Below are 13016 nucleotides of genomic sequence, written 5' to 3'. Positions count from 1 at the left end.
TCCCATACCAAACTCTTTCCATTCATCCAGGGCGTGATTGTCATTCCATCCGGTCGTTTATTGTCTTTACGGATCAGACCTGGCGGCTCCAAAATTGAAGGAAAACATGCTGTTACCAAGGCCTTCAAAATTAGATCGTTTAAGAGAATGTGTCGGAAAAACGTTTCCTTCTTTTTGATGCAAGACAACCCATGTGTGCCAAATGAATCCACAGGGTATCCACATATACAAGTGTACGGTTGGCATATGTGTGCTCCAAGTCGAATACCGGCAATAATTCTCAATGAGTCTAAATCCAATAATGTACCCAAATGCGGCGATGGAAGCGCTTGTAACCAACCACCTGATTCCTTTTGTGTTATTGCTAGAATTCTCGCTCTTGTCTTAGAGTCAGTATTTGAAACCGATTCAACAGTCTCATGGATGAAAGGCAGATCCCATAACTCTTGTAAATTTCCGTTTACTGGGACATCGGCGATTGGATGTAAAGATTTCCAAAGATTCAATGCGCAATCGAAATCGTTGTAATTGATTATAATCGATTCAGGAAGTATTTCGTTAATCAAACCAGATGAGCTATTGAATGATGAAATGAATGCTGGTAACGCTATGTCTGATAACAATCGAATGCCGAGCCCTCCATATTTGATTGGCAGAAAACATTGCAAAATACTGTTTCCACTTAACTCGATGTTCAAAATTTCTTCCAGTGATTTTTTAAGCTCATTGTCAATAATCTTCAAGTAATGTGTAAATTTGAACAAATCACAACATCGAAGCAGGTAAGTGAATTTCGGTATCCACAGACGGTATTCGGTCAAAATAACCCCACCAAAATAACGAATTGTAGTAATAACTAATGTCAAAAAAATTATTGGCTCTAAAACATTCAATCTTTCGATGAAGCTTGAAAACATCTTCATTTTTTTCTCGATAACCGGTTGAACAGCATTAGCGGTCAGTGGTGCTCCAAGCAATGTCAGTTCGTTGTCTGATAATATCTTTACGCCAGGTAGTATACTGTTAACTTGAGATGAAATTTCAGTTTTTCTTTGTTCTGATAGGTTTGGTAGGAAGTAGATTTACCTATATATAGCTATATTGACCTATATATATAGCTATATTAACCTATATATAGCTATATTGACCTATATATAGTTAGTATATAGCTATATTGACCTATATATAGTTAGTATATAGCTATATTGACCTATATATAGCTATATTTACCTATATATAGCTATATTGACCTATATATAACTATATTGACATATATATAGTTAGTATATAGCTATCTTCTTCTTCTTTTTCAGCCTGTTTCGATCCACTGCTGGATGTAGGCCTCTCCAACTTCTTTCCATTTCGTACGATCCATTGCCATTTGCTGCCAGTTTGTACCTGCAATATTCTTAATTCCGTTTGTCCATCTCTCTGGTGGTCTACCTGTAGCTCGTCTTTTATATGGTCGCCAGTTCATGATCTTTTTGGTCCAACGTTCGTCTATATAGCTATATTGACCTATATATAGCTATGTTGACATATATATATAGTTAGTATATGACTATATTGATCTATATATAGTTACTATATAGCTACATTGACCTATATATAGTTATTATATGACTATATTGACCTATATATAGCTATATTGACCTATATGTAGCTATATTGACCTATATTAACCTATATATAGCTATATTGACCTATATATAGTTACTATATAGCAATATTGACCTATATATGGTTAGTATATGACTATATTGATCTATATATAGATATGTTGACCTATATAGTTAGTATATAGCTACATTGACCTATATATAGTTAGTATATAGCTATATAGAAATTAGTCTTTATTGGTCAGCATTAGAACAAACATTGAAAAACTGGCATTAATACAAAATTATGTCAAAATATAAAAAATCTCTTCCATTTTATCACATGACCTAAACGTTCCCATAACCGCCGCCACATTGCCTCTCTGAATCGCCATGCTTAGCCGTTGTTGAAGGAATGACCTAGCTCTCGGTTCCTGTGTTTTTCTCGCAATTTTCTTGGTCAGAATGTTGAAGAATTGCATAGCTTCGTCGCTCCACGGACCCATTGTTTCTACGGCAAATGGCACAAAGAAGTAATTTTGGTTGATTAGCGATCTGTATTTCGATGTTTTTCCGTTAGCCTTGTTCTCCGCTGCTTTGCCAGCCTTTTTCAAACTGAAACGCAGGTTGCTAGGGGCCAATGTGTCCGTACAGGTAGCGTCCCAGATCAGCGTGCTGCCACGTGACCATGGGATTAATGACATTCCGTCAACTCTCTTTCCATCATCTCTGGCTAAGCCAAGTGGTTCAAGCCTGGCAGGTATGTCAGCTGAAATGAGTGCTCGTTTGATGATTACATTGAGTTCTGCGTGTCTTGCATGACGGCCAGCACTTTTTCGACATTTTAGTCCGTGGTAACCTTTCGTGTCAACCAGTACCCCACACCAGCACACGTGTGGTGAGCAAATGTCGATTCCTAAGCGGAGGCCAATTGCTATTCGGAAGGCGTTGTTTTCCAATAGAGTACCAATGGATCGTGATGGCAGTGCTTGCAACCATGCGCCTGACTCTGGCTTCTGGATTGCCAAAAATCTCGCTTTGTCTAAGTCGGTCTCAAAATTCACATTCTCCAGCAGTCTTGTTGTTGTAATTTTGTTCCATTGGCGTTGTAGCGATGGAATTACTGGTGGATCAGATCCTGGATGCAAACTACTCCAAGCGTTCAAACCATCCTGGTAACCAGCGATTTCTTCACCTTGCAGCGATGGTCGGTGTAACGTGATACTAGCCAGGCCCGGACTGGCCATATGGTGAATTCGGGCGATTCCCGATGGGCCTTTTGTCCTGATCGGGCAACGTCCCGAATGGGCCTTTTGGGTCTTTCAAACATTTGTAGTCAAACCGTTCATTATGAAACCCCTAAAGCATTATAGCAAGGCCCACGTATAAGTAGTTTTAGTAATAATAAATATACTTAATCAATTTTCTGAAAAAGTTTTAACTCAAAATTGAGAAAAATTCTTGAAATTTTGTTTTCACTCGCTCCGCTCGCGTTTTAACATAGGCGTCATTCAAAAAAAAAACGTCCGCTTTTTTCGTCTTTTTTCAGAGTGGGTGGGTCCATAGTCACAAACTGTCCGTTTTTCTCGTTTTAGGGTCCGTCCCTGGACGTCCGAGCAAAAAGAAAACAAATTCAATTAAAATATCGAAAAATATATTCATTTCATCAACGACATTGATTTTGAGAGAAAAATTTCAAAAATGTTCTTACCAAGAAATTTGAAAAGTTTTTGCAGGCCAAATATGGGTCAAATATGGGTCCCTACGGACGTCTTTTTTGAATGATCTCATTCAAAATCCTCAATTTTAGAGTAAGCCTTAGTTCTTGAATTGTTGCCGAATAACAGTACAAACTGAGCTAATTTTTTAAATCATTCTTCAGCTCCAATTGATAAAGAAAATTAGATATTGACGGTATCTTTAGTGAGAGTGTCGAGAATGTGAGAATTCAAGTTCATTGAATTATTACCGTTGGGTAGCGGGAATTGTCAATGACATGAAAGTAAGAAAAAGTGTAAACTTTAACGCCTTTGGGAATTGTAGCTCAGCGAGATGCATAGGTCAGGGGTAAGCATAAATAAGTGTAGCTTATCAGGAAGTATGACTCAGTGAATGCTTGGCTTATCAAAAAGTATCCAATATACTTGCTTTTCTTCGAGGTGTAAAACCCGCTGGCTGACCGAATACGTCCCCGTATATCTTGCCGCGAAACGCATCTCAAGGTTAAGTACAATTTAAAGGGAAGTGTAGAAAGATTGTGAAATACAATTTGGCAAGAAGCATGTTTCAAAAACGTGATGGTATGTTTCCCGGGTAATCATTAGAATTTTAAAAATCTGTTTAAACTAAAAGCTTCGAGAATGGGAACATAGTTCCCGAAACTCGGTTAGCTAAATAAAATAAATTTGGTACAAATTAAAAGCGCGTTTTTACTCAGAAAAGTTGTTTTCCTCGTCTTGTGAAAGAACCTACTGATTTAGAAATTTCTGTTAACCGGTAGTTTTTTTTTCTATATAATAGAAAACGATAACGAGTTAAATAGTAGGTTTAAAAAAAATTGTGGAGCAAGCGCTTTTACTACTCTTAAATTCTGAAATTAAAGATATTGGTGGTAAATATTATAAAGCGAAGCTACTATTCGAAGAAAGTTTGCTCCGCTCGCGTTATATCGCGTTTTATAATAAATAAAATAATTCTGTTTTGTGTTAAAGTCTTTTCTTAGACTTAGCGGCGATGAAAGCATATCTATTCTCTGTTTCACATTGACCAATTACTTTCAACATAATTTGATTAAAAATTTCTCTTTGATTCCTTTTTTTATTGGGGATCAAGAACTTTTCAATTTAGGATCAAGAAAATTAGAAAATTAAAAGATTAAAAAGTTATGCTAAGATGAAACCGCACACGGAATGTGCACACGTTGAAAACAAATTAAATTTTTCTCATACACACCTAAAATAAATATTTCCACACTACAGCAGAGTACACCTCGTGTCATAATTGCATATCTAGGGCATAATGAAGCATTATTTACACAAGGAAACGTGAAATGATCTGACAATAGCATGGGTTGAAACAACTTATCAGTCAATCTAACTGTTTTCATTGAGCTGCTAAAAGATATAAAAAGTCGTGAAGATACACGGGCCTAAGTGGAAACAGTCGCCCGAAAGAATGGGCCTTTTGAGTTTTTCCCCTAAGGGCTTTTTTGAGCCAGTCCGGCCCTGATACTAGCAAGTTGAGAACACGCGTTAACAGATGACAAGAAGGCTGGTAAAGCTGTATCGCGGACTCGTCGAACTCCAACACCACCTGAATTTATCGGAAGTGACGCCTTAATCCAAGTGTCATCGTTCAGGACTGCGTTCGAAAGATGTTCCAGCGTAGATTTGATTTCATTATCTAACTCATCAATGAGATCTGTGTGGTTCCACGTCGGTGTCGTTCGTAAAAGAAAGACTAGTTTTGGGATCGCAAAACAGTTTTTCAAGATGTAGAACGCAATGTGATAATTCCCGTTTCTCGATAGAGAAACGGGTCTTCAAAAAAAAATTGCGTTTGTTTGTCCGCAGCCCAACATTATACTATCAATACAATCTACCTGTTTATGTATTATGTATCTATCTATCTAACTATTACCTATCTTACGATTAACTATCCTATTATCTATCTACTTATCTCGAGGGGTAACCGACTGGCCAAAATGGTGGCAAATCAATTTCTAATTCCTTTCAATTCCGTTTAATTACTTCAATTACCGGACCAACTCGTCTAATTGCCGGATTCGCTCTATTTCCTTTCAATTCCTTTCAATTCCGTTCAATTCCTTTCAATTCCTTTCAATTCCCTTTCAATTCCCTTTCAATTCCCTTTCAATTTCTAAAGTTACTTCCTGTCAATTCCTTTTAATTGCTCTTAATTCCTTTTATTTCTTTAATTATTCAATTCCTATAATTCCAATCAATTCCTTCAATTCCACGAATTTTCGAAATAATTGATCGATATTTTCAAATAGATATAAATTTAAAGTCAAAGTTAAACCCTTAAGCATTCGGAAAAAGAATCGTCAGACTATATCAAGATAAAATTTGGAACAACTATGTTGTCCTACATTTGAGACTCATTTTGTTAGAATCTTTACTTTTTACTCATACTTTTTAGAAGAGATTTTTCAATTTCAATTTAGATTAAACCGTCCAATTGACTGCAGTTTTGTTTAAAATGATTTCACATCGCACATCATTGTTTATTTTAGATAAATAGTATTTTTCGTACCAATCAGGAAATGACGAAAAACTTTTGTGCATCCGACAACTGAAATATGACATATTTTGCCATGATTTTTCATTAAGAAATGTCAGTTTTTCCCGAACTATATATCGTGCAGGAATAGTTATTTTCGTATATGTTGTGTACGGTATATTTTAGGCAATTTCGCGGATTGTAGCGCGAACGAAGTGAGGGCGACAAGCGAAAGTGCCTAAAATAAATCGTCCACAACAGATGCGTATACAACTTTTCTTGCTGAGGGCCTAAGTTACGAGAAAAATTCCGTAATTTATGCCCAAGCCATGAAAAAAACTTCATGACTATACGACTGATTAATATGGTGAATGTGAAATGTGTATGTTTTCAAGTAAATTGCTGTGTTTTGTCTGTTTTAGTTGTCCGATGCACAAAACGTTGTTCGTACCTCGACAGGAAATGGATTTGTTCAGCACACGTCAGCAAAAGTCAAAGCACTCAATTTTTTGTTTCGTTCAAGTGATCGACATCGTAAGATTTTAGGCTTTTGTAAAGTTGATGGAATAGATGATATTGTCGGTGATGCATTTTTTTGTAAATTTGGTTTGAAACTGGAGCATTTCTAATCGGCAATGCCCCAGCCTAACATTCCCCCGACGAATATTCACTTGTTTGTTGCGGATCAAACTCTTCCGTATCTGACTCACAAGAATCCTCTGAAGAAGAATCCTTCAGTGTGCATATTTTGAACATAAAAGGACGTTGGACCTGTTCTAAAATGGAACTGATCAACACTGTACACTGTTATTTATTGTGCGGGAGCCTTTAAAATTAAAACAAAAAGGAAATAATGTGGTTTTGCATTCGCTGGCCCTTTTTTCCGATAATCACACTTATCAGCATTTACTCTCATTTACTTTCAATTCCTTACAATTCCACATATTTCCAGTCAATTCCTATCAATTCCGATCAATTCCTGCCAATTCCGATCAATTCCGGTCAATTCCATCAATTCCAATTATTTATCGGATACTCCGGCAATTCCTTTGAGGGTGTGTAGTCAATTACCCGAGTCGGTTACCCCTCGACTTATCTATCTATCTATCTATCTATCTATCTATCTATCTATCTATCTATCTATCTATCTATCTATCTATCTATTATCTATCAGATATATATTTTCTATTATCTATTATATATTATGTGTCTGGGCCTGGTCCAAAAAATATTTTTTGAGTTTGTTTGTCCGCAGGCCTCAAAAGTGGCCTCGCAGGGGTCTGCTGGCAGGACGTCGGAGGCCATTTTTCAAAAGTGGCCTCCCAGGGGTCTGCCGGCAGGACGTCGGAAGCCATTTTTCAAAAGTGGCCTCCCAGGGGTCTGCTGGCAGGACGTCGGAGGCCACTTTTCAAAAACGGCTTCGCAGGAATAAGTCTACTAGACCTACGAGGCCAATTTTCCAAAATAGCTTTTCAGATGTTAGTCAACAGGACCTACGAGGCCAATTTTCGAAAACGGTCTCCCAGGAGTCAGTCGGCAAGACCTACAAGGCCTATTTTCGAAAACGGTCTCCCAGAAGTCAGTCGACAAGACCTGCAAGGTCTATTTTCGAAAACGGCCTCCCACAGCTTAGCCGATAAGACCTTCAAGACCATTTTTTTAGGATTCAGCCGTAGGATATCCGATGCTTTTCTTTGAAAACAGCCCCAAACGTGTCCCTCGGTCTATACTATGAAATCGTCAATTGTAATTTTTAATGAATTAAAATCTTTTTGAATGATTCAGTATTTATTTCCGTATTATTTGAATTTACAAATAGAATATTTCACTTAAGTCCTTCGAAGGCGGAATAGTTCCCAAAATCGATGCTACATTCCCCTTTTGGATAGCGATACTAATTCGTTGAATTAGATACGACGTCGCACGCTTTTCGTTTGTATATTCCGTGATTTTGCTTCCGATTTTCTTTATAAATTCCAATCCCAACTTTCCGAAAACACCAGATGTCTCAGTAGCGACTGGGATAAAAATAAACTGGCTTGCCAAGTGAGAGTAATGATCTATCTTTTTAGCCTCAGCTCTCCTTGCTACAGAACCAGCATTTCGTGACGAAGAATTCAAGTACGAAGGAGCAAACGTATCGCCACAAGTAAAATCCCACAGCAACGATTTTCCTCTCGCCCACGGTATTAGTGTTAATCCGTCCGGTTTTTTCCCATCGGGTCTGGAACATCCTGGCGGTTCAAGAATAGCCGGAATTGCTCCCGATTTCAATGCTCGTTGTAGGATGTTATTTCCACTCGCATGACGTGAATTCGTACCACTCGCTTTGCTACACAATAAACCATGGTACCCATATTTATTGACCTTGTCTCCACAAATACAGACATGAGGCTGAACGATTGGTGCACCAAGTCGTAACGACAATGCAACACGAAACTCATCGTTTGTTAAATATGTTCCAAATAGCGGAGATGGTAATGCATTGAGCCAAGCACCTAATTCACGTACGGCGTTTGCTTTGAAACGAGTTTTATGTTTCAACGAACCACCTAGGAAATTAATTTTGTGATCTATTTCCTTTGACTCCTAGATTTATTGAATATTTCGTAGATGTTTTTCGGGAAGATCACCAAACTTTTCGGACCAAACTTTTTCTGCCTCCAACAGTGCTGGATCAATTTGTCGGTAAGGTTCAGATAACAAACTGTCCACCAAATCGGAGACTTCATAAATCGATGACAAAAAGCAGGGCAATGCTATTTCGGTTGAATGTCTAATTCCAATTCCGCCTCGTTTAATAGGTAAGGATGATTCGGACCAGGCGTTAGCCGCCAATTGAACATTCACAATCGATTCCAGAGTGTCTTTAAGAATCTCATCGTAACGTTGTAGACCGGAAACGTTTTTCCACATCGGATTGCCACGAAGGAAAAAGATCAAACGTGGTGTCGAAATCGACACTTTTAGAAGAAAGTAAGCACTGTGTCTACTGATTTTTTGTAATCTTTCGGCAAGACGTTTCAGATTGTTGATTTTTCGGTCTAAACAAACGATTGCTGATTGTTCGGTAAGTGGATTACCGAGAAGGAACGAATTGCAAATTTCCATCTTTTTAGGAATGTATAATCTGATGAATTGTCACAAATCAAGTTGTAAGAAAATCGAAAATGAATCTTGTAAATATTTTTCAAATATTATCTTATTTATTTGTCCGATGATGAGCTTATCTCTATTGATTTATTACAAATATTTACGATATATGTCTACGGCTGATCCAAAAAAGGGTTTGTTTGCCCACAACCCCTTACAACAATTCAAATATTCATAAGACCATACAGATCGATAAAATTGAGAAACGGGAGTGCCACGTTAGTGGCCTTACTAGTTATCCAACTCCAGTAGTCTTTTGAACAACAATTTAAGTTCTGTCAATTTCTCTTTGAAGATACGGTCAAATGCATCGTCGGATATGGGTGCACCCAGCAAGGTGAAGTCGTTGACTACGCAGATTCCAGGAGATAAAACATTGAACTGGTCTATTACGCTCTGATCGGTCCCCGAACAGAAGAACAACTCACATTTGGCCGGATTTATATAGGCCCATCTTGGCACATTCGTTTATGACCAGTTTGAAATCTCTCAGCACGCTATCATATTCACCAGCAATGGTTCCGTCGTCGAGATAGAACACAATGAATTCTGAGATTAATGATTCCACTACTACCTGGATCGCTGAACTGAATACCAATGGCCCACATGGATCACCCTGCTGCGCACCGTTTTGTGATAAGAGAATGAAGTCTCCATAGAACAAGAAAGTTGGCGCTGCGTAACACTGTCGCAGATATGGGTAAATTCCTGGGCAATGTAATTTCATCTCATTCAAGAAAACGTCACGATCCAATTCGTTGAAAGCATTCCGAAAATCGATCTTTACCACCACAACCTTCCTATGACTGTTCTTCTTGATAAACGTTCTTGTAGCGTGTGCAGAGGCTTCACAACCTCCTCTTATGCCAAACCCGACTTGCCGGGGTGCAAATTTCGTTGACATTGCCGGTCTAACGGAGGCGCTGGACAATTTGGACGTGATTCGACGGAACGTGTTGCCGACTGCGATTGGCCGAATACCACCAAGCTTCTTTTCCAAAGCGCATAAGGACGCACCGTACATGATTTCTATAAATCTGGATTGAACTTTTCCCGATAACATATAATTGGTTAAGCTCGTTATGGATTTCAGGAGACGTAGACAAGCCTCACCGGTGGAAGGCAATGTTAAGTCCTTAATATGTTGAGGTAGCAACCCGTCGATGCCAGACCCAGAGCCATTCGGAAAACTTTTGATGGAGTGAAACACATCCTTCTCGGATACAACCAGAGTAGTGGCATTCTTATCTGGTGGGTCTGGAAAGTGTAGCTCTCTAGATGGTGGTGGATGTTTGGCTTGTAGTTGTGAAAACGTTTCCAGCGTTTGTGGAGCCAAAGTGTCTGACGAAGCTAACAGCTTAACTGCTCCTTTGACGTTACCCTCCGCGATCTTACACTCAACACGTTTCGACAACGATGGCGGTATCCTTTTTGATCTATTCGGCCGGTCCGGAATGACTAACTGAGCCTTCTCTTTGTTCTTTTTCACTAACGTTGACAATGATGAGTTCTTGGTCTTGTCCGGAACTCGTAGGGCCGTATACGAAAACGTGAGAAGATTCTTCCAGCTTTTTGATAACAGTGGATTTGCTATGCACTCTTCCACACAATGGGCCAATTTGTTTGCTGCAGCAAATCTAGCACCCCTCGGCACTCTCTTTAGGACTCTTACTTTTGACTTGCATCTCGCCAATAAGATTAAGAAATCTTCGAATGAAATGTCGTCGTTCGTATTCGTACTGTCTGGCTTTGCGCTCTTCCCAGCCTCGTTCAAATGGTGGTTTCGGTGTACGTTAAGACCACGTCGTGTGTCGAAGAATCGGCCACAAAATTCGCATTTGAATTCAACATTTTCATCACCTGAATTCGGGACTGAACTGGATGAGCCTGGCCGTTGAGACACGTTCAATGCGGAGGGCCGTGCCAATGATATCGATAATAGTTTTGAAGACGTGAAATCTGACAACAATTCATAGTTACCGGAAGGGATGGCGGTCATTGCAGACTTGTTGACCGGAATCAATAACCGGAAATGACCACTGGAGATGTCGCCGGTGAAGAGTAGATGGGCCACTGGTTTTGATGCATCCGGTTTGGTGATGGAACCATAATCGTAACAGGTGAACTTGTGGGAATCGTGTCGTCTCACGATGTTGAAACAGAAACCAAACATTTCGGCAATAGCGCAAAGTTCTGACGTTGTTCCTTATATTCCTGGTGTCGACATGTAGGCGGTATAACTTAGTTTCATTTCCTCGATTGGGTTATCACCAGTTGACCAGGTATTAATCTGGCTTTGTAGATTTTCCAGCAGGTTATCCATAAAGCGTTCAAAGTTCGGGTAAATACCGTCACTTGATGTCACAACATGTTTTACGGCATCTCTTCGAAGCTCGTCCACACTGCGTGGTATATTCTTAAATTTGGGTTCGTGGTGACGCAAGAAATCCAACAGAGCGTGGAAAAGGCAATCGCCTGAGCCATCATTTTCCACTATGTCAAATTGTTGAGGTGTTGATGTCTCATTAACTACTTGGATCCTGTTTAAACTGGTACTTGGTGCTGGTGCTGGCAATGAATCCGATTGTGATAGTGTCTGTTGAGTCCTACTGGCAATGAGTTCATCTATTTCTTCCACTTCCTCCTTTGATAAATTTAAAAAATTTGATAAATTTGAAAATTTTGAAAATTTTTGAAATTTTTGAAAAGTTTTGACAATTTTTGAAAATTTTTCAAAATTTCAAAATTTTTCCAAAATTTTCAAAATTTTTCAAAATTTTCAAAATTTTTCAAAATTTTCAAATTTTTTCAAAAGTTTCAAAAATTGTCAAAACTTTTCAAAAATTTCAAAAATTTTCAAAATTTTCAAATTTATTAAATTTTTTAAATTTATCAAATTTTTCAAATTTTTCAATCTTCTAATTCTTCCAAAAGAACTGATATCAGTCAAAAACACTCAAAAGAGTAAAAGTGACGCAAGTCCCTGTGCATACTTCCAAAACAACTGATATCGCTGGAGGTGACGCATTCTCCGCTTGTACGCAAAAAGTTGCTGTTACAAAATTTGACCAAAGAAATTCTAGAAACAAAATTTTACCAAAAAAAATTTTGCGTCACAAGTGGCAGATGTTGAGGAAAGTACTTTTAAGAATTTTTTTAAAATAGGCAAGAATACGTCCTAATACGTCCGAATCATCTGCCACTTTGTGACGCAAAATTTTTTTTGGTAAAATTTTGTTTCTAGAATTTCTTTGGTCAAATTTTTGCTGTTACAGTTTTTGCGTACAAGCGGAGAATGCGTCACCTCCAGCGATAACAGTTGTTTTGGAAGTATGCTTATTCTCAGATCATGCTTTTCTATTCTATCTATCAAGAGCTGAGTGGTTGAATTGGCATGGCGTTTGGCTCCGAATGAAATATTTCTTGATCGAATCCAGTCAAAAACATTTTTTTTTAAATAGCGAAACTCGAATGTGGTTTCTTCGTCGTAAAGAGCCATTCCTCTTACAATATTTTGTTCACTAAGAAGGAAGTCATTTTTGAAATCGTTGTACGCTTCAGCATTGAAACAGGATTTAAACAGGGAGACGTCCCATCAACTCCTGGTATTTAATCTGGCGAGCTAGAGTAGCTAGAGCTATGTAAATATAATTAAACTGAAACTAAGAACAGCAACAAGTCCCAGTCTGGATGTCTGTCGACCCTCGTAAGTCTCTTTAATATGCAGTCATATCGTTGAAATTCTAAACATTAAAGGACCAAACTTCTTGATATATTTTTGGTCGAGACTTCAAATCTCGTTTTTCTGCAAGTGTACAAAAATGTAAATCATTTTGTCGTCTGCATACGTGAAAAAATGAGCCATGGATGGCTCATGGTAAAAAAAAAGATTTGAAGTATGATTCTGTCAAAAGAATGTCTCTATCGTATGCCTTTTTTGCTGGATGCATGATCTATTTCAGATCTGAAGAGGGACTTCATTGCTAGTTTTACGAGAATGTTTGGTGGACAAACCTTTACATT

General features: G+C 38.3%; 1 long non-coding RNA gene across 1 annotated transcript in view; it reads left to right on the top strand.

The window, feature by feature from the left end:
- LOC119082026 overlaps positions 1-4727 on the top strand; it is a 31434-nt gene extending 26707 nt beyond the window's left edge. The window contains exon 2 of the long non-coding RNA XR_005088565.1: positions 4133-4727. This is a non-coding gene — a long non-coding RNA (uncharacterized LOC119082026). The remainder of the gene's footprint in view (positions 1-4132) is intronic.
- Positions 4728-13016: the final 8289 nt, after the last annotated feature.

The sequence above is a fragment of the Bradysia coprophila genome, unplaced genomic scaffold, assembly GCF_014529535.1.
Source record: "Bradysia coprophila strain Holo2 unplaced genomic scaffold, BU_Bcop_v1 contig_373, whole genome shotgun sequence".
NCBI lineage: Eukaryota > Metazoa > Arthropoda > Insecta > Diptera > Sciaridae > Bradysia > Bradysia coprophila.
This window is presented reverse-complemented; position numbering and strand designations above follow the sequence as displayed.